The sequence below is a fragment of the Galeopterus variegatus genome, unplaced genomic scaffold, assembly GCF_000696425.1.
Source record: "Galeopterus variegatus unplaced genomic scaffold, G_variegatus-3.0.2 Scaffold3063, whole genome shotgun sequence".
NCBI classification, from domain to species: domain Eukaryota; kingdom Metazoa; phylum Chordata; class Mammalia; order Dermoptera; family Cynocephalidae; genus Galeopterus; species Galeopterus variegatus.
In genome coordinates, this window is record NW_007729174.1 from 207,815 (window position 1) to 230,619 (window position 22,805).

Consider the following 22,805-nt stretch of genomic DNA (forward strand, 5'->3'; position numbering starts at 1 on the left):
AAAAGGAAAGAATAACTAGTGGACAGCTAAATATTGAGGGGAGTGTCTGTGGGAGAGTGCAGAAGTGCAGCAGGAAACACAAGATCCCTGAGCAGCACAGAGGCCCAGGACGTCAGTGTAGAGAAGAGAGAAAGACACATGATCTCAGCTGCCATGTCCCCACCACGAAGATCAGGGCAGGAGGGATTGTCCCTCATGGAGAAAAGTTAGGTAGAAGCCTGTACTTCTTACTGTGGGAGGATACCACAGCCAAGTGTAGGGAGCTGCCTAGAATACACACACTGCACTGCTCTGGAAGAAGAGCACATATGTGCACTTCCCATCCCCACCCTCATGACTCAAACCCCTGCAGGACAGCATGATCTTGAAAGCAGAGCCACTGCAGGAGCACATTCTGCCCTGGAGCCAGTAGCCACTGTGCATCCCCAGCCTTAAGTTCTGCTATCATTCCAACACATTCACAGGAGAGGCTATAATGCCCTGATCCAGGTGCCTTGAATCTTGGGCCCAGGATTGGCTGTTACCCTAGTCCTAGTCCTACACATCTGGAAAACCAACCTCAACGTTGCTGAACTGACTCACCCCCACATTCTCAGCCAGAGATCAAACAGGCAACCCAGCCCACACCCTCCAGTCAGTTGGCTTCTGTGCACCCAAGCCCAAGACACAGAAAAACATCTCATTGATCCCTACCCTAAGGAACAGGTGCCCAGGTCAGCAGAAATAAAAGTCATTTGCACCCTCCCAGACAGGTGGCCAGGCAGTTTTGCCCTGCACAGTCCTGCCTAGCAGCCTCATCCACTGCCAAAGAAGTGGCTAGCTGAGCCCCCTCTCAGCAGGCCTGCCTCCTGACATTGCGCAGCACTCAGGAAGTGGCCTCCCATGCACCCTCTCTGAAGCCCTGCTTCAAGTCCTCACCCACCACCCAAAGAGCAGTAACTGGGACCCCTCTTGGAAAACTGGCTTCCCAAACTTGCCCACAACTTAAGAAGTAGTCGGCTGGGCCCTACCTAGTCCCTTTGCTTACCTGAAAAGCAGGTGGCCAGGTGCCTTCTCTATAGGCTCACCTAGTGGCCTTGCCTATCACCTGATAAGTAGCTCAGAAGCTCTTTGCTTGACAGAACTGCTTCCAAACCACCAACAGATGCACAACCTCACACCTGGTCCTGGAAAGTGGCATAGCAGACCAGCCCCCAGCAGACCAGCACCAAACTGGCTGAGCTAAAGTGTGCCCACTACCCTTGCTCAGAGAAACAGCCCAGCAGTTATGCCCCCAGTGGAAACACCTCTGATTCTTTCAGCCATCACATGCACACACATCTGAGTCAAAAAAACCCATCTTGGCTGACATGTCCCTGGCAGGCCCATCCATGGTCAGAGAGTCAACACAGAGACCATGCCACTAGTGAGTTCTGAAGACTTTGGCATGCCACACACCCACTCTCCCAGCCTGAAAACCAACCCAGCAACCCCATCCTCAGAGAGCCAACTCCCAAGATGACTGACCCTAGGTGTGTATGCACATCCCATTAGCTTGTGAACCAATCCAATGAACCCATCCCCAGTAAAGATGTGCCACCACCACCACAAACCTCCCAAGCATAGGCAGCTGATGCACTTGCAGACGTAGAAAAAGTGAATTACAGCTGAAGAAATTACACAGAGTCTACACTACTGCACCCATCCAGAACAAAGCCATTATATTCTACCCAATCAATACTGTAGCATGCATTAGCAGGTAACTGTTTTTCCCCATGCAAGCCACTCTACAAAATTCAAAGAGGTGTCTCTTCCACCCGATGCACATATATTAATGCAGAAGAACAAGAAACATGAAAAACCAAGGAAACATGACACCACAAAAGAAACACAAAAATGCTCCAGTAACTGAACCCAAAGAATCAGAAATTGCCAACTTGCTAGAATAGGAACTTGAATTAATAATCTTAAGGAAATTCACTGAAACAACAGAATACAGACAAACAATTCAACAAAATTAGAAAAACAATTTATAATCTGAATGAGAAATTTAACAAAGAGATCACAAAATAAAAATCAAACAGAAATCTTAAAATTAAGGAATTCATTGAATGAAATAAAAAATACATGAGTCTCAACAGCCAACTATATCAAGCAGAAGACAGAATGTCTGATCTTAAAGGTAGGTGCTTTGAAATAACCCAGGAAGACAAGAAAGAAAAGAAAAAGAGAATAAAATAGAATGAACAAAGCCGACGATATGTATGGGATAATAATAAATGAATAAATATTCTCATTTTGGACATTTCGGAAGGAGGAGAAAAGAAAAACAATTGAAAACCTATTTAATGAAATAACAGCTGAAAACATGTCTAGTCTTGGGAAAGATATGAACACCCAAATCCAGGAAGCTCAAAGGTCCCCAAATAAACTCAACCCACAAAGATCCTCTCCAAGGCACATTTTAGTCAAACTGTCAAAATTTAAAGACGAAGAGGGAATTCTAAATACAGCAAGAGAAAATCACCAAGTCACTTATAAGGGAATCCCCATTAGACTAATAGAATTCTCAGCGAAAACCTTAGAGGCCAGTAGAGAATAGGATGATATTTGTAAAATACAGAAAGAAAAAAACCTGACAGCCAAGAATATTATGCCCAGTAAACCTATCCTTCAGAAATGAAGGAGAAATAAAGTCTTCCTCAGAAAATCAAAAATTAAGGGAATTCATCAGCACCAGTCCATCCTTACAACAAACACTTAGGAGAATGCTACATCTAGAAGAAAAAGAACAGTAACAACTATCATGAAAACAACCAAAAATATACAACTTGCTGGTGGAATAGATACAGAAAGCAGCAAGAGAAAGGAATCAAATTTTATTACACAGAAAACCAACAAACTGTAATGATAACCACTAAGAAAGGAACAAATGATATGCAAAGTAATCAGAAAACAACCAACAAAATAAAAAGAAGTAAAACCGTACACATCAATAATAACCTTGAATTTAAATGGATTAAATGCCCCAATAAAAAGACAGACTAGATGAATGGAGGAAAAAGTGACCCATCCATATGCTGCCTACAAGAAACATACTTTACTTACAAAAACACACATAGACTGAAAGTACAGCGATGGAAAGATATTCCACACAAATGGAAAACAAAATCAAACAAGAGTAGATATATGTATATATCAGATAAAACATACTTTAAATCAAAATCTTTAGTAAGACACAAGGAAGGGCATTATATAATGATACAGGGATCAATTCAACTACAGGAAATAAAAATTATAATTGTATATGCATCCCAAATCAGGGCACCCGGATATATAAAGCAAATATTATCAGATCTAAAGGGAGAGAGACATCAACACAATAATAGTTGGGTACTATAACCCCCCACTATCAGCACTGGTCGGATCATTGGCACAGAAAACCAACAAAGAAATATCAGATTTAAACCATTCTGTATACCAGATGAACTCAACAGACATTTACAGAATTTTATCCAACAGCTTCAGAATACACATTTTTTAATAGCATATGGACCATTCTCCAGGATTGACCATATGCTAGGCCACAAAACCAGTCTTGGCAAGTTCAAAAACACTAAAATCACATAAAGAATGTTTTCTGACCATAATGAAATAAAACCTGACATCGATAACAAGAGAAACTTTAGAAAATACATAACTACATGGAAATTAAGCAACATGCCCCTGAACAACCAATCAATCAAAGAAGAGATTAAAAAGTAAAATATAAAAATTCCTTGAAACAAACGAAGACAGAAAAACAATATACCAAAACTTAGGGAGAGAATCAAGGTGGTATTTAGAAAAAAGCCTATAGCAATAAATGCCTGCATCAAAAAAATAAATAAGTAAATATAACTATGATTAAAATATCAAACTCTAATGAGAAATTAGACAACATGCAAGATCAGATGAATTATTTTAGCAGAGAGATGAAAACAATGAGAATGGGTCAAATATAAATGGTAGAAATTAAAAACATAGTCGCAAAGATGCAGAATGCACGATAAATCACAAAATAAAACCACATCCAATTATACACAATAATAATTTTTGAGAAAGAAAGAAAAAGAGAAAATCATGAAGGTAGCAGTGGAAGTATATATAATAATAATTACAGTAGACTTCTCATCAGAAATCACGCTAGCCAGAAGACAATGAAGTGATACATTTAAAGATTTAAAGAGGTGAAGAAAAAAAACCCCACAAACCCTTTCAGCCCAGAAATCGATCCCCAGTGAAAATGTCCCTCAAAAGTAAAAGAGAAACAAAGGTTTTCTCAGACTGAACGAAAACTGATAGCGATTACTGCTAGGAGACCATTCGTAAAAATGTTAAAGGAAAATCTTCAGGCAAAAGGAAAATGACATAGGTTAGAAACTTGGATCTCCACTAAGAAACGTAGAACATTAAAAATGGAATAAAAAATTAAGGTAAAATATAATCTCATTTTTCTTAAACTCGTTGTAAAATGTAACTGACCATTTAAAGCAACAATAGTAACAAAATGCTATGTGTTATTAGCTTACGTAAAAATGAAAGGAGAACCAATAATGCCACAAGATACGGGAAGGGGCAATAGGGAATATACTGTTATAAGGTTCTTACTCTACAGAATAATTGATATATAGTATTTGAAATTGGATTCAGATTATTTGAAAATGTACATTGCAAATGCAAGAGAAATCATGTAAAAAGTAAAAAAAGAAGGTATAAATAATAATTAAATAGAGCATAGAAAAATTTTTCACCAAAACGATCAATTAAATCCAGAGAAGGCAGATAAAAGAGAACAAAACATAAACAAAACTAACAAAATAAGTAACGAAGACGTAGAAAGATTATATATTTTAATCCAACTAAATTAGTAACCACGTGAAATGTGAATGATCTAAACACACCAAGTAACGATGACAATTGTCAGATTGGATGACAAGGAAAGACCTTGTTGTCTACCAGAGACACACATTAAATATAAAGACTTAGCTTAAAAGTAAAGGCATCAAGAATGACATGCTATACTAACACTAATCAAAGGAAGCTGGAATAGCTGTATTAATTTTCGATAAAGCAGACTTCAGAACATGTAAAATTAAAACAGATAAAGGGGGACACTACATCATTACATAGTGATAATGATGTCAATTCTCCAAGAAGACGTAATCCTAAATGTGTACGTGCCCACCAAGAAAATACATGAGACAAAAATGAATAGATCTGAAAGGAGAACCAGACAATTTTGTAGTAATAGACGGAGAGTTTAAAACTCATCTCTCAGTAATGAATAGAATAAGCAGGTAGGAAATTAATAAAGATATATTACCTGAACAACACTTCCAACTAACTGACCAAATGAACATTTTGTAGAGCATTCTACAAACATCAGGACAATATACATTCTTCACCAAGAAACATCACGTTCTAGGCCACAAATAAGTCCTACACCTACGAGAATAGAAATAATACAAAAAACATTCTGTACGATAGGAAAAAACAACTGAACAAGCTAAGTGCTTCTTCTCCTACTATGCTTTAAATACAGATCACTTCTGTGACCGCATGTGTGGGGGTTTTCCCCTACAACAAGCGGTTCTTCAGAGGACACCAATCGTGTGTCTCGGAACTTATATGTATTTCAACCTTCAGCATGTGGATATCTGGTTTTAACATTACCCTTTATTGAAGAGGCTGTCCTTTCTCCAATGTATATTTTTGGTACCTTTGTCAACAATCAGTCCATTTCTGTTGCTTATAACATATATACTGGAAGCTGGGTAATTTATAAAGAAACAATATTTATTGCTCACAATTTCAGAGGCTGGGAAGTCTGAAGTCTAGGGAATACATCTGGTGAGAGGATTGTTGGTGGGTAGTGACCCTTCACAGCGAAGCAGGGTGTCACATGGTGGATAGCAGAAGCAGAGGGAGAGCTAACCTCCCCACTGGCTCTCCTTTTAAAGCCCTCAGAACCATGCCCATGACCACTATTAAATCCTCAATGGATTAATCCACTTACTAGGGCATAGTCCTTGTGTTCTAATCACCTCTTCAAGGCCCCACTTTTCAATTACCACAGGAGGACTTCCCACACTCTTAACACACTCACAGTGGGGGTTAAGCTTCTAATACATAGACTTTGGGGGACACAATTCAATCCACAGCATCCAGCCTCTGGCCCCCAAAGTTTATGTCCTTCTCACAGGTAAACAGATTCATTCCATCCCCAAAGTCTCAACTTGTTCAACTCAAAAGCCCAACGTCCAGGGCTGGCAAGATGGCGACGGGTCTGAGCGTCCATGCCAGGAGACAGTGCGATCCTGTGAGCCGTGCGCTGTGATACCAGAGTATTGATTGCAAAGTCCCATCTGTGAAATCAAACCAACTTATCTACTTCCACGATACAATGGTGAGACAAAAACAGAGTACGTATTCCCATTTGAAAAGGAGGAAATAGGCCAAAAGAAAGGGGTAACCAGTACCGAACAAGTCTGAAACCCAGCAGGGCAGTCAACAAATCTCAAAGCTGGCGAATCATGTACCTTGACATGTTTGGCATTCGAAGCATACTGTTGTGGAAGTTGTATCCCAAAGACCTTCAGCAGCTCCACTCCTATGGCTTTCCTGGTCTCAAGCCAATGCTTCAGCTCTCCCAGGCTGGCGTTGCACACTGGTGGCTCTGCAGTTCTGGGGTCTCCATGGCAGTCCCACTCTCATCGCTCCACTAGGCATGGTACTGGTGGGAATTCTCTGCTGCAACTCCTGCCCTACCTTTCCACTTGGCATCACTTTAGTGAAGTCTCCATGCAGTGACTCCGTCCCTGTGACATATCTCTTCCTGAGCTCCCAGGCTTTTTCATACATCCTTTGAAATTGGGGTGGAGGCTGCCACACCTCCACAGCTCTTGCATTCTGCCAGCCTGGAGACTTATTACCACGTGGATTCTGCCAAGGCCTCCACACTTAGGGCGGCGGAGGCAAGGCTGCTCCAGCTGGAGTGGCCAGGGTGCAGGGAGCAGCACCCCAAAGCAGCACAGGGTAGTAGTGCCCTGGATCTGTTCCCTGGAACAGTTTGGTCCTCCTAGGCCTCTGTGTCTGTGATGAGAGGGGTGGCCCCAGATACTTCTGCAATGCCGTCAGGGCTTTTTTTCCCTTCTCTTGATAATCCTTTTCTTCTGTCCTGATCTCCGTGGTAAAGGTTTGCTGGGTGGCACCCTTGAATTTTCTTCCTGAAAATGCTCTCTCCTTCTCTACCACATGGCCAGGCTTCCAATTTTCGAAATCTTTACCCTCTGCTTCCCTTTTAAACATAAATTCCAGCTTTACATCATGCCTTTTCTGCCATAAATCAGCATAGGCTGTTACAAGTAGCATGTGGCTTGCTGAATGTTCTGCTGCTTAGCTTCTTCTTTTTGTTTTTTTTGTTTGTTTTTTTTTTGGGAAACCAAACCTTGCTTTATAAGACTGTGTGGCCACAGTTGGCTTCTCTGCTGAGATATGAGGTGCCAGCCAGGCAGACAGATGACAGGAGTGACAGGAGTGAACCTTCCTCAACATACCTTCCACCGAATACCCTGGGTCAGCACCTTTAAGTTCCACGTTTCATAAAGCTTTTGGGCACGAACAGAATGCAGCCAAGTTCCTTGCCAGTTCATAGCAAAGGTGATCTTTGCCCCAGTTTCCAGTAAACTCCTCATTTACATCTGAGATCTTCTCAGTACGGCCTTGACTGTCTATATTTCTATCAGCATTCTGGTCACCACAAAATAGTGTTTCTTTATAAATTGCCCAGTTTCAGGCATTTGGGTTATACGCAGCAGAAATGGAATAACACGGCCGTAAATGCATGTATTTCTTTCTGGGCTCTCCATTCTCTTCCATTGTTCTATTTGTCTGTTTTTATGCCAGTAGCAGGCTGTTTTGGTTACTATCGATTTAATGTATAGTATACTTGGAAGTCAGGTGGTGGGATGCCTCCAACTTTGTTCTTTTTGTTCAAGATCGGTTTAAAACTTATTTTGTAATTGACACGTATCACTTGTACATATTTCAGTACATGTATACAATGTGTGATGATCAAACCAGGGTAATTGGCATATTCATCATTGTAAAAATGTGTCATTTCTTTGTGATGAGAGCATTTGAACTCTCTTCTAGCCATTTGAGAACATACAATAAATTATAGTTAATTATAGATGCCTAGCACTATTGTAGAGGACTAGAACTTATTTTTCCTGTCTACCTATGATTTTGTATCCACTAACCAACCTCCCCCAAACCCCCTCTCCCCTTCTCAACTTCTAGTAACCATTGAGATGATGATACTATTGTTTTCTTAATTATGTTAATGAGATACATTACATTATTTGATTTGAAAATGTTTAAGAAACTTCACATTGCATGCAGTTGATGCTGGCTTCATAGAATGACTTGGGAAGTTCTCACTTTTATTCAATTTTCTGGAAGAATTTCTGTAAAATTGACATTATTTCCTCTGCTAATGTGAAGACAATACACTGGTGAAGCTGACTAGGATGGAGTATGATCTATGGAAGGCTTTTGGTTATAAGTTCTAGATGGGACCGTTTACATATTCTATATTTTCATGTGTCACTTTGTAAATTATATTTTTCAAAAAATTCTGTTCATTCTATCCAAGTTTTCCAAATTGTTATCTATTTCTATGGTATCTTCTTACTTTCTTTCAAATTTCTCTATATTAATTTCCACTTTTGACTCCTTATGTTGGTATTCTGAGTCTTTTCTCTTTTGTCCTTAATCTATCTGGCTAGGGTTACACAAACTTTTCTAATATTAATATTTTTAAAGACCTTTATAAATATTTTAAGTGACCTTTGGAATTTGTTGATTTTCTCTATTTTTCCAGTTTTCTCTCTTGACAACTTCCACTATTGTTTTAATCATTTCTTTCTTCTATTTACTTTGGGCTTAAATTTTCTATTCTTTCTCTAGAGTCGTAAGGCATAAGATCATTGATTTGAGAACTGACCCACAAATTTGATTTTCATTAAGTTGAATCTATTTTCTAAACTCCCTTGTGATTTCTTCTTGAATCTTTTAGTTATTTGGAAGTATGTTGATCAATTTACAAACAGATATTTCTTGATATATTATTATTACAAATAGCTCATTTGATAATGATCCGATCGGACAATATAATCCGAGTAGTTTCAGTCCTCTGGTATTTATTGAGACATGTCCTATGGTACAGAATACAGTCTATCTTGGTAGGGGCTCCATGTGCACTCACAAAATAAAGTGTGTATTCTGAAGTTGTTAGGTGTTATGTGTTCTATAAATATCAGTTAGGTCAAGTTGATGGTAGTACTCAGTTTCTAAAATATCCTTTCTGATTTTTTTCTGTCTACTTGTGTAAATTTTTGGCAGAAAGGTGTTAAAAGTCCACAATTATGATTGCGGAGTCATCTATTTACTCCTTTATTATTGTCAATATTTCCTTCGTGTATCTTGAAGTTCCGGTATTAGCGGTTAACAAATCTGGATGGTTACGTATTTTTTATGGAGTGACACAAGATTTCTCTTTTTCCCCCCAGCTATTTTGAGGGATAATTGGTATACAAAAAAAAAATTGCACATAATTAATGTGTACAATTTAACAAGTTTGAAGATAGGTATACGTTCATTTTGCCATCACTACAATCAGGGTAACAAATGTACCCATCACCTCCAAAAGTTTCTTGTGTTCCTTTGTTGGTTTGGCGTGGGGGGACAGGGGCAGGGCAGGTAAGACCACTTAACATGAGATTTACCCTCTTAGTAAATTTTTAGGTGCATAATACCTTATTGTTAATTATAGGCACGATGATGTACAGCAAATCTCTGGCACTTTCTCACCTTGTACAACTATAATTTATACCCATTGAATAACAACTTGTATCCCACAGCCCAGTCCCCTGGTAAGCACCATTCTATTGTCTACTTCTGTACATTTGACTATTTCATGGCCTGTGCTTTGTGCGTCATATCCAAGAAATCATTGCTGAGACCAACGTCAATAAGTTTCACCGCTAAGTTTTCTTCTAGGAGTTTTAAGTTTCAAGTCTTACATTTAAGTCTTTAATCCATGTTGTGTTAACTTTTGCGTCCGGTGTAAGATAAGGATCCAATTTCTTTCTTTTGGATGTAGATATCCAGTTTTTCCACCACCATTTATTGAGGAGACTATCCTTTCCCCATTGTGTGTTCTTGGCATCCTTGTCACAGATCAATTGGCCTTGTGTGCATGGGACTGTTTCTGGGATCGCTAATCTGTTCCATTGGTCTATGTGTCTGTTTTTATGCCAGTATCATACTTTTGACTTCTACAGCTTTGGAGGAGATCTTGAAGTCGGGTAGTGTGATGCCTACAGCTTTGTTCTTTCTGAAGATTGCTTTGGCTATACGGGCTCTTTTGAGGATCCATATGAATTTTAGGATTCTTCTTTCTCCTTCTATAAAAAATGTCTCCAGGACTTTGAGAGGGATTGAATTGAATCTGTGGATCACTTTAGCTAGCATGGACACAGGATGTCTTTGTGTTTGTCTGCATCTTCTTTAATTTCCTTCATCAACGTTTTGTAATTTTCAATGTACAAGTCTTACACCTCTTTGGTTAAGTTGATTCCTAGTATTTTTATTTTTTATTTTTGCTGCTGTTGTGAATGTGTTGCTTCTTAATTTCCCTTTTGGATAGTTTGTTGCCTGTGTATGGAATTGTGACTGGCTTTCGTATGTTGATTTTGTGTCCTGCAACTATACTGAATCCGTATATTAGTTCTAAGAGTTTTTGCATTGTGTCTTAAGGGTTTTCTATGTTTCTGCCACCGTCACCTGCAAACAGAGATGATTTTACTTCTTCCTTTCCTGTTTGGATGCCTTTTATTTCTTTTTCTGTGTGTGTCTTACGGTTCTGGTGAGGACTTCCAGTCCTATGTTGAACACAAGTGGTGAGAGTGGGCATCCTTGCCTTGTACCTGAACTTAGAGGGAAAGCTTTCAGTTTTCCCCCATTGATTATGATGTTGGCTGTGGTCTTTTCATATACGGCCTTTATTGTGTTGAGGTATTCTGTACCTATTTTGTTGAGAGTTTTAATCACGAATCGATGTTAAAATTTGTCAAATGCTTTTACTGTGTCTATCGAGATGATCACATGATTTTTGTCTCCCATGTTAACGTGATGTATCCCACTGATTGATGTGTGTATGCTGAACCATTCTTGCATCCTAGGGATAAATCCGATTGGCCATGTTGTATGATCCTTTTAATACGCTCTTGAATTTGGTTTGCTAATATTTCATTGAGGATTTCTGCATGTATGTTCATCAGGGATATTGGCCTGTACTAGTATTTTCTTGTGGTATCTTTGGTTAAGGTATCAGGGCGATGCTAACCTCATAAAACGAGGTTGGAGGTATTCCCTCTTCTTCCATTTTTTTCAAAAAGAGTTTAAGAAGAATTGATATTAACTTCCTTTCGATATTTCGTAAAATTCACTCATGAAGCCATCTGGTCCTGGGCTTTTCTTCGTAGAGATGGTTTTGATTACTGATTCAAAACCTTTATTTGTTATTGGTCTGTTCAGGATTTCTATTTCTTCTTGATTCAGTTTTGGTAGGTTTTATGTTTCTAATAGTTTATCCTTTTCTTCTCGGTTATCTAACTTGCTGGTGTATAACTGTTAATAATAGTCCCTTATGACACTTTTTGTTTCTAAGGCATCCATTGTACTGTCTCCTCTTTCGTTTCTGATTTTACTAATTTGTGTCTTCTCTCTTTTTTTCTTAGTTAGTCTAGCTATGGTTTTGTCGGTTTTGTGTATCTTTTCAAGAAGCCAACTCTTAGTTTTGTTGATTTTCTCTATTGTGTGTCTATTTCACTTACTCTCTATTTTGCTTAATTCTGCTCTAATCTTTACTATTTCCTTCCTTCCGGTAACTTTCGGCTTAGTTTGTTCTTCTTCTTGATCCTTGAGGCATAAAGTTAAGTTGTTTATTTGACACTTTTCTTCTTTTTTCATGTAGGCATTTATGGTTATAAACTTTCCTCTTAGTACTGTTCTTGCACTTACTTAGTGGAGACCATGAAAAAAGCAGATTAGAGGACCGAGGAGGATGTAAGACATTGGGCGAGGAGATGAGAACATGGTGACAACCTATTTAGACAACGTATCAGAAAAGTTTTGCTGTGAAGGACAGCAGATACACAGAACAATAGTTGGTAGGAAAGTGTCATCCAGGGAAGGTATTTGTTTAAAATAATGGATAGTGGAGCGTAATTGTGTGCTGATAGGAATAACCACTAGAGCGGGAGAATTTGTAGATGCAAGAGAAACAGTGGTTACCTGCAGAAATTAAAACTATTAAAGGGTAAGAGGTAAAGATTAGATAAACTGGAGATGCTGGCTTTATTAAAATTATGATCCAGAGGGCCCATGCTTCATACTCTTAGTTAAAGACATGCTGATAATGCACATCCCTGTGGATGGCCAAATTGAGAATGAGGGATTGGCAAGACAAAGACATCCAGAGGGTGAGGGAATGAGGTTTGAAGTCAGGTTAATCTATATATTAACCTGAGTAATCAGGTTAATCCGAGAAATCTCGATTTGGGGAAATGTATTGGTTAGAGATTGTTGTGTGCCACTCAGGGTTCCATGGTGTGTGTGTGTGTGTGAGTGTCTGTGTGTGTTCGTATGTGCAGAGGGAGGTGGAGATGTGGATAGATCTCACTGTTAAGAACAAAAGAAGTCTGTACAATGAAGTGGATTAATAGAGGGCATGTACTCCTTTGCAGGAGGAGGAAAGGACAGTCCTCAAGATAGAGTAGAAAAGCTATGAACAGGGATTAACCCAGAATGGAATCTCCCCAGAAGGCCTTACATTTTTTTGTGGGAAGCAGGGGAAGGGTGATATTCCTTGGACTCTAGGAACATTGATATTTAGCCATCACTTCCTAGGAGTTTTCTAGCAACTTTTGACCCTTCCTTGAAGTCTGTTGCTCACATGTAGTCTACAGTTGTGTGAGTGTTGCTGTGGTGGATTTCAGGAGCAGAGCGGTCAAGTGGAGCATTGCCCTCTTTGCATAACCATTCCTCTTTGGCCCTTCTCCAAGGAAACTGGTCCCGGTCATCCCAACAAAGACCAGCAGCCAGGTGGATCTGGGATCCCCTGAGAGGAGTGTGAAACACACAGGCGTCACTGACAGGTGGATACTCAGGAGTGGATATGAGGCAAACTCCCTTTCCAAAAACAAACTGGACATCTCAAAACGACCCTGGAGGTTAGGAAGATGGGCAAACATTTGTGGGGCTGCTTCCAGTGTAGGGCATGGCTATGGATGTGGTTTGCTCGACTGGAGTGAAGATGAAGTCACTTGGAAGTTTTGGACTGAGGGGTTCCAGGACATGGAAGATGGTGCAGCTGCGTCCCAGGGAATGAGAATGCAGCTGCATAAATGGACTTCCCGAGACGTGCTTAGGTAAAGGGAGTGCGGGGGTGGGGCTGGGCGATGCAGAAGGTGGGGGGCTGTGCCCAGCTTTTGTGCTGTCTTTCTTCACAAATTTATGCTGCGGGATGTCTCAAGTCCTACCTGGTACCGTGTTTCTCCAGCCTGTGAAACTGAAAGCAAGCAAAGGAAGTGGTTGGCTACTCCAGAAAAGAGAGCAGGGCAGAGGCCCCTCATTTGTTTGGCTGTTTTCCAAAGGCAGGATACTAGCAGAAACCTACCTCCTCTGAGTCACCCCAAGGCCCTGGTAGAACAGAGGAGGGGCAGGACATGGGAGTCCTATGGTCTGGGCAGAGGTCTTCCAGGACTCAAAGGAGAGGAGGGAGTGGTCTGTTTGGCGTGACTCCGCTAGTGAGGATCGTGGACCTTTTGTGGGGGCAGTGTTTCTAAAATTTGGCTGGAACTTTTTTGTGTGTCCTAAAATTGGGGCTATTGGGAAACCCCTATGATATGATAGAGGCTGGAGGGTGGGGAATAGGGGAAGTGAGCTGGGGTAGCAGGAATCCTACATTGCATGGGCATGGGTTGGAGGTAAAAGAAACTGTTGGTGAGAAGGTGGCTAGGGGACACTGAAGCCTTGGTCCCCAAACCATGCAGGTGCACTGCGGTGATGTAGAAATTCTAGATTCGTATTGGACCCCTCTACTTGCCTATCTTCCTCCACCAAGCAGGGAGGGCAGAGCAGGGTAGAACAAAACCGAATGTCCTTTCTAATCCCTGAGTAGGGGCTTGTGTAACTCAGGGAAAGACAGAGCACACACGTTTCCCTGCCTTTCTCTTTGTCTCATCCTTAGTCCCTAGACCATTAGTCCCAGTTGCCATGGGAACTGAAGCTGAGTGTCTGATGCATTCATTGGACTGTGGGAGAAAAGCGGAGTTGGTCCTTGAAAACATGGCCTTGGGAGAAGAGATTTTAGTGGAGCATTCAAATGAAAGAATTCACAATTTCCACAGATATATTGAACCCCGAGCTTTTTATTTTGTGCACACGCACACTCTCATGCACACACACACTCGTTGCTTCCCGAACAGATGTCTACAGTGCATCACGCTGGCTGGCCCATAGGATTCCTGCAGGTGAGGCTGTGCTATGACCATGAGCAGGGTTGGAAAGTATGCAGTTAGGGGCCCAGGAAGGGGAGTGATTCTGTTAAACTTGCTTGGTGGAACCCAGATCTGGCAGGGGAAGGAAGGAATGGGCGCAGAGCTTGGGCTGGGAAGACGTAGCCTGTCAGAAATGAAAGGTCCCTCTGTTTGGATGGAAGGCCCAGATCTGACACATGAAGCAGGGCAAAGTGGTCTCATGCACCCCTCACTCGTTTCTCCAGCTCCTCCCTCTGAGATGGTCCCTACAAGGAACTCCAGGCCGGACCTGAGATGGAGGATCCTTTCCTTGCAGAGGCAGGGTAGGGCTCCCCAAACCTGGCACATCCCTTCTCCTTACACTTTCTCCCTCAGTGCTCCCATTACCCTGCCCCCCACTCTTAGTCTGTGCTCATTTATGACCCTTTGGAAAGGGACCTCTCTCCCTATCCCTTCCTCTTCACACCCTCCTCCGTATCCTCTAAACCCTTTCCCTCTGCCCTCTCTTCCTACCACACCCAGCATCTATCACCAACCCCTCCTCCTTCCTCTCCCTCACCCCTCTCTCCTCCCTGCACTGTCTTTCAGTTTGTCCTCCCTGTTCCCCCACGTCCCCTCTGCCTCTTCTCTCCCTCTTCGCTTTCTCATTCTTGTCCTCCATTTCCTCACGTTTTGTTCCTTCCTCCTTCTCTTTGTGCCTTTTCTTCCTCTCACACTCCGTGGCTTTCCCCTACCCACTACTCATGGAGTGACCATCCATTAATTCATTCAGTTCTGACGAGCCTAATACGAGCCATGTGTGTTGAGCTTTCCGCTTAGCAGGGCAGTGCATCATAGAGTTAATCACAGACATAATTGCTCCATTGCAAATTATGAGAAGTGATATGGGATGAAATGACGAGGATCTATGAGTATGCGCACTAGGGAACTAATTTCCACGGTGGGCTCAGTGAAGACAATGTTGCTGACATTTGCTGTGCTGCTGTCCAGCATCCCCTTGTTGCCTCTTTACGTAACTGCCTTCTCTTTTACGTTGGGGACAACTGTCCTCTTCCACCTTTTGCAGCATGATGGGACTCTCACTCTCACGATGCCCTCCACTAGTCAAGGTGGGGACATGAATTCCAACCGGATGTCCACTGCCTGCAATCTGGCTAACCCACAGACCACAACAGGGTGAGGAGCTGTTTCTACTTCTCAGTGGACACTCATTCCTGCGACCAGCTTTCCCAGAGGCACCTTTCTTCATGTGCTTCATTCACCCATCCTCTCTCTCACCCTCACTTCTCCTCTCTCTTCCTCCCCCCTCTCTCCTGGCCGGATCCATTTTTTTTCAAGGGCTTAATCCCACAAAGACATAGAGGATGAGTGAGGAGACAACAGAAGTAAAGCATCAGAAGGGGGCAAGCAGACAGACGAGTGACATCCGACTTAGCTGTTCTAAGAAAGCTTGATCCTAAGCCAGCAGTGAGCAAAGCCCAAAAGCAACCGTCGTCAACCCCCCTCACCAGACCTTCAAACTGTGCCACATTGGCATTGGCAGGTACTCCTGCACGGTGGGGTGATGATGGGGGCTGTAAATTGCATGATTGCTCTAAAGTATACTTAAGAATCACTTAGACACCCAGATCCCCTCTCAACTCCCTGTAGCTGGGCGAGTTGCTCTCCCCTATCTCTGGGAGTCTGAGGACAGGTTTACTCTGCAGCGGATGAAGCAGCAGATTTATGGACTTGGGAACTTCACGGTCAGTTGAAGGCATATATCCGACCCAACACAGGGATTTAAGTTAATTTCTACAGAAATCTTCCAGCCCTAGCCTCATTTGGAATTTGGTGTCTAGATTGCTGGCATCTTGCCTTTTTCCCATAGATGCAGTAGATTCTTCCTTGGGTAATCTAACCTTCTCAAGACAGGAGACTTAATAATATTGGCAGCCAAAGGCCTCTTGAGTTTTCTTTATGGGTCAGTTCAAAATATTTTCTAACTTCAGTGTAATTTTTTTCTTAGAGCCATGGCTTGCCTAGGAGGACTTTTCTTAATTTGCAGATATATGAGGCCCTTTCTAATGATTTTTGTTCTCAGTTTCTAGGATCACGGCATTGAGGTCAGAGATACACAAATCACTGAAGAATCGTTTCTTTATGGGCGCTCCTGGGAATCGATGTATTTAAATGTCCTTTGGTAAATTTTAACGGAACACAATACAAAATGGAATTGCACAAAACATGAATGTATCACTCAGTATATTGTTACGTCACAAACATCTGAGTAACCACAATCCGGGTTGAGAAATGAGGAATTGCCAGCAGACCAGAAGCACGCTCATGCCTTTGCCCAGTCACCACCATCTGCCACCTCAGCAAATATAGCCAGTATTTAGACCGTTCACACTTTAACTTTTCCTCTTTGTAAGCCTTATTACATAGAATAAGTACAGTCATTATAGTACATATTCTTATAGTCTGGCTTTCGGGGGCAGCATTATGTTTTCGTTTCTTAGCATTCATTTTTGTTGTAGTTTGTAGCTGGAGTTTATCTATTTTCATTACTGAATAGCAGTTCAATTTGTATGAATATGCTACAATTTACTTATACGTTCTATTTCTGGTGGACATTTAGTGGTTTCTAGTGCGGGAGTATTACAGTTACTATTGTGGCGAGCATTCATAAACATGTCCTTTGGTTAGCACGTGTATGCATTTCAGGCTGTGCGTACTGGATCACTTTTATTACTTTTTCTTCCCTTACTGCACTGTAAGTGGTGACGGTGGGTTTATCCGGATCTTGTTTCTAGGCCCAGAGGGAAGGCCTTCAACTTTTCACCATTGTGATGGTTTTTGTAGTCTTTTAAAAGATGTTCTGATTGGAATAAGGGCGTTCCCTTCTATTCCTAGTTTGCTAAGAGGTTTTTATAATAAGGGGATGTTCATGTTTTAAAAATCAAATGCATGAGATACTTTTTCTGCTTTCTATAGAGAACACCATATTGTTTCTCCCTAATACATTGCTTCTGTGAAATACATTAATTTTTAAAATTCAGAACCATGTTATTTCTAGAATATTCTTGACCTGTTCGTCGTATATTTTTCTTTTTAAAGATGAAACTGGATTTGTTTTGCTGATGCTTTACCCGAGATTTTTCCCTCTATGCTTATGTGAGAGATAGGCCTGTGTGTTTCATTTCTTATTGTATTCTCATAAGGTTTTAGCTTCATAGAACGAGATGGGAAGTGTTTCCTCTTTTGAACATTTCCTGGCAAGAATGTAAGGTTGACATTCTTTCTCCTTAAATACTTTGTAGAATTAATTGGTGGAACCATCAGAGTCTCGAGGCTTGTTTTCGCTGTTGTTGCTGTTGCTTTCTTCGGATTCTGTTCATGGAGTATTTACAGGACAATTCAAACGTTTAGTTTGTTTTTGTGTCATTTTGTTGTGTTTTCTTGAAATTCGTACAGTACATCTAAATTTACAAATATATTGGCATAAATTGTACATGATGTTGACTAATAACCTCTTTAATATCTTTATTGCCCATAGCCATGTCTCCTCATCCATTCCACACATTGGATATTCATGATTTCTCTCTTTTTTGTTCAGGCCCACACAAGGCATTAATTGGGTTGTCTTTACAAAGGAACAACTTTTGGCTGTGTTGTTTTATCTTGAGCTGGCTTATATTTTTATTTAGTTTCTTCTGATTTTTTCAGGTTTAACCTGCTGTTCTAAATTTTTGAGATTGATGCATGGGTCATTAATTTTCTGCCTTTCTTTTTTTATGTAAATAGACATTTAATGTGCATGCTGTAAGTTTTCATTATTATTCAGCTCAAAGTATTTTGTAATTTCATTGCTGATTTCTTGTTTGAGCTATGGGTTATTTCGGAGGATATTTCTGAATTTAGAAATATACAGAGGATGCCTTTCATTTCTTTTTCTTGCCTAATCGCTCTGGCTAGAACTTTCAGTACTATGTTGAGAAGAAGTGGCAAAAGTGGGCATCCTTGCCGTGTTCCTGATCTTAGAGGAAAAGCTTTCACTCGTTTGCCATTGAGTATGATGTTCACAGTGGGTTTTTCATATACGGCATTTATTACATTGTGGTAGTTTCCTTCCATTTCTAGTTTGTTGAGTGTTTTGATCATGAAAGCATGTGGACTTTGTCCGATGCTTTTACTGCATCAGTTGAGATACTCCTGTGGTTTTTGTTCTTCATTTTGTTGATGTGGCTTACTACGTTAATTAATTTTCATTGGTCAAAACTTCCTTGCATTTCATGAATAAATCCTACTTGGTCATGGGCTCTTAATGTGCTGTTGAAGTCGGTTTGCTAGTCTTTTGTTGGGTATTTTTGCATCAACAACACTTTTCTGGGGAATAGGTCTGTTGTGTTCCTTTCTTGTGGTCTCTGCCTTTGGTATCAGGGTAATGCTGAGTTGAAAGTGTTTCCTCCTTTTCAGTTTTGGAAGAGATTGAGGAGGATTGATGCTAATTCATTTTTAAATGTTTGGTAGAATTCTTAAGTGAAGCCATCCGGTCCTGAGCTTTTCTTCATTGGGAGGTTTGTGATTATTCATTCAGTCTCCTTACTAGTTATAGGTCGTTCAGGTATTTTATTATTATTACTATTATTATTATTATTATTATTACTATTATTATCATTATTATTATTATTTCTTCATGATTCAGTCTTGGTAGTTTGCCTGTTTCTCAGAATTCATCCATTTCTTCCAGGTTGTCCAATTCATTGGTGTGTAATGTATTCTCTTATCATCTTTTTGTTTCTGTAGCATCAGTTGTAATGTCCCCACTTTCATTCTGATTTTAGTTGTTTGAGTCTTCTCTGTTTTTTTCTTAGTTAATCTACTAAAGGGTTTGTCAGTTATCCTGATCCTTTTAAAAAATCCAGCTCTTGGCTTCATTGAATTTTTCTATCATTTTTCCATTTTCTACTTTGTTTATTTCTACTCTAAATTTTATTTCTTTCTTCCTTCGACTAAGGTTGAGTTTAAGTTTTTCTTCCTTTTCTAGTTCTTCAGTCATAAAGTTAGGTGGTTTATTTAAGATCTTTCCTCTTTTTTAAGGTACGCACCTACTGATATAAACTTCCCTCTTAACACTGCTTTTCCTGCATCTCATAAGTTGTGGTATTTTGTGTGTTTTTTTTTTTTCCTTTTTCTCCAAATATCTTCTAATTTCTCTTGTGCTCTCTTTGACACATTGGTTGTTTAAGAGGGCGTTGTTTAATTTCCACATACTCGTGAATTTTCCAGTTATCTTTCTGGTATTAGTTTCTAGCTTCACTCCACTGTGGTCATAAAAAGTATTAATATGACTTCAAACTTCTTAAATTTGCTAAGATCCTAAATGTGAACCAAAAAGCTTTTTGTTGTTGCTTGTTTGTTTAAAACTCCGGAAGAGAACGTAGGATATATCTTTCTGGTATTAGTTTCTAGCTTCACTCCACTGTGGTCATAAAAAGTATTAATATGACTTCAAACTTCTTAAATTTGCTAAGATCCTAAACGTGAACCAAAAAGCTTTTTGTTGTTGCTTGTTTGTTTAAAACTCCGGAAGAGAACGTAGGATAAGATCTTGGTGAGCTTGCGGTAGAAAAAGAACTCATACCTCTCTTACACAGAAAGTAATAGTAATAGCCCAGCACGAACAAGTGTGAACTGGATTTCATCAAATTTAGAAATTCTGCCCTACATCATTAGGAAAATGAAAAGGCAAGCCATAGACTATGAGAAAATGTTTGCAATATATACACCTGACAAAAAAGTGTGCAAAATACATAAATAACTCTTATAATTACTTATTAAGAAGACAAACGACCCAATACTAAATGGGCAAACCATTTGAACAGAACTTCGCGTGCACACGCAAAAAGATAACTACAAATGGCCAAGAGGAGAGGCCGGGCCAAGGTCACTAGGTGGGGCAGTGGTGGCGCTGGGTCAGAGACAGACCTAAGGCAAGTCGCTTCCCTTCTCTGAGTGTGTTTCCTCATGTGCACAGTGAGGGTGTACAGAGCCCCAGACTACCAGTGTAGTGGATTGAATTATGTCCCCCCAAAACTCACCAAAGCTTCAATTGTGTCCCCCAAGTTTTATGTATTAGAATCTTAGCCCCCACCGTGACTGTTAAGAGGGTGGGAAATCCTATGATGGCAATTGAAAGGTGGGGCCTTGAAGGGGTGATTGGATTATAGGACCCTGCTGAGTGGTGGTCAGGGGCGTGGTTCTGAGAGCTTTAAGAGGAAAGGACACTCTGTCTTTCTCTCTCTCTGCTCTCTCTGCTTCCATCATCTTGCAATGTGAGACGCCCGAGTCACTGTCGCCACCACCAGATGGACTTTGGGCTTCCTAGCCTCAGAAAACTGTAAGCAATAAATTTCATTTTCCTTTATAAATCACCCAGTCTCAGGTATTTTGTTATAAGCAACAAAAACGGACCAACACGACCAGTGAGGATGCAGTGAGGGAGTGCATGAGAAGCCCTCGGTCTGGTCCAGATCCTGATGACAAGGAAGGCAAAGACAAGGAAGGGCAGGATGGATGCCCAGCAAAACACCCAACCTGCTGTCTCAGGAGGCTGGGAGGGAGGTGGCAGGCCTTAAAAGCCGAGGGTGAACCTAAGGAGGGAGGAGGAAGCTTCCATGTGAGGTTATGTTCTGCCTAAATGAAGGGAGATGGGGAGCAGTATGTGCAGCCCGTTGGGAGTGTAGGTGTCAGGAGAGAGTGCCCAGCAGGCACTGTGAGCTCCTGGATGGCAGTGGCAGCAGACTGCAGGGGGCAGAGCATGCCTCTTGGCCTCACAGGGTCCTGGGTTCCAGGCCCTGCACTGCTGATTCCTGGCTGCGTGACTTCTGGAGAGTGTCTTCCCTCTTGGAGCCTCAGTTTCCTCATCCATGGAATGGGCCTAATCGCCCCCTCCTCTGAGGGCTGCCTGATAAATGGAAACATAGGCCCAGACAACAAAGTGCGCATGAATATTCACAACTTCGTGCATAATGGTCAATATCTGGAAACAAGCGAATCGACAACCGCTCGTCCGTCAGCAAGTGTATGAGGAATCAGAGAGAGCAGGCCCGGGCTGGGGAGAAGGCTGTGGTGGCTGTCAAATGCCACTTGCACCTCCACGATGGAGCCCGCACATAGTAAGGTCTCAGAAAATACCTGCAACGTGAATTGTGCACCTTTGTGGTGGTGGAGTCTGTGGCAGGCCCAGGCTAGGGGTGGGAGGGAGGTCTGCCATGGTCTCCTGTTTGCCCTTTCAGTGAGGAGGTGGCCGTCTCCGGGATGGCTGGCCTGACCCTCCTGCGGGACCCACAGTCTGCTCGCATTCCCCAGGTCCTCCTTCCTCCCTGCTCCCAGGCCAGCCTCCTGCTCCCTTCCTCCCTGCCCAGCCTGCTCTCAGTGCTCCTCCCTGCAGAGGGCAGGAAGGGGGGGTGTGGGGTGGGGGGAGAGCCCAGGAAGCCTGGAGGCCTGGGGAGGTGGTGCCCTGCACAGCACCGCATCTCTGAGGGCTGCTTCCTCCTCCTTTCCAGATGAGCTTCCCTATCTCAAGTGCCTTCTGCACACAGTGCTCAAACTCACACCCGTGGCTTATGGTGAGTGCTCCCACACTGATGCAAGAGGAAGTATGTGCCTACTGTGTGCACACAAGTGTCCCAGGAGGTTGCAGCCAAGTTGTGTGTAACGCGTCACGCCAGGGCTGGGGTCCCAGGCCTCCTCATCTCCCCCACAGCCCCAACCATAGACTTGGAAACATAAAGGGAAAGGAGCTCCGCTTCTGTGTGTGTGTGTGTGGTGTGTGGTGCGGTGTGTGGTGTGGTGTGTGTGTGTGCACGCACGCACGTGCACACGTTCCAGTAAACCTTTGGCACACAATTTCTGTGAGAATCTCAGATTGTCAGTGTGGCTGAGTGTGGACCCAGGAACCAGAGAAGCAGAAATCACAGTACACAGGCCAACAGGTTAGAGACCCACCCGAAGCCTGTCTGAAGCACAGGGCCAGCGTCCTGGGTGTGTGACCTAAGGAGCCTGGAGATCAGAAGGGCTCCACACCTGGCTTAATGCTCTGGTGTCCCTGTCTTGAAATTCTCACTAATTTTTGAGGAGGGGATCTGCGTTTTCATTTTCCACTGAGCCTCGAAAATTATGTAGCTTGGTCTG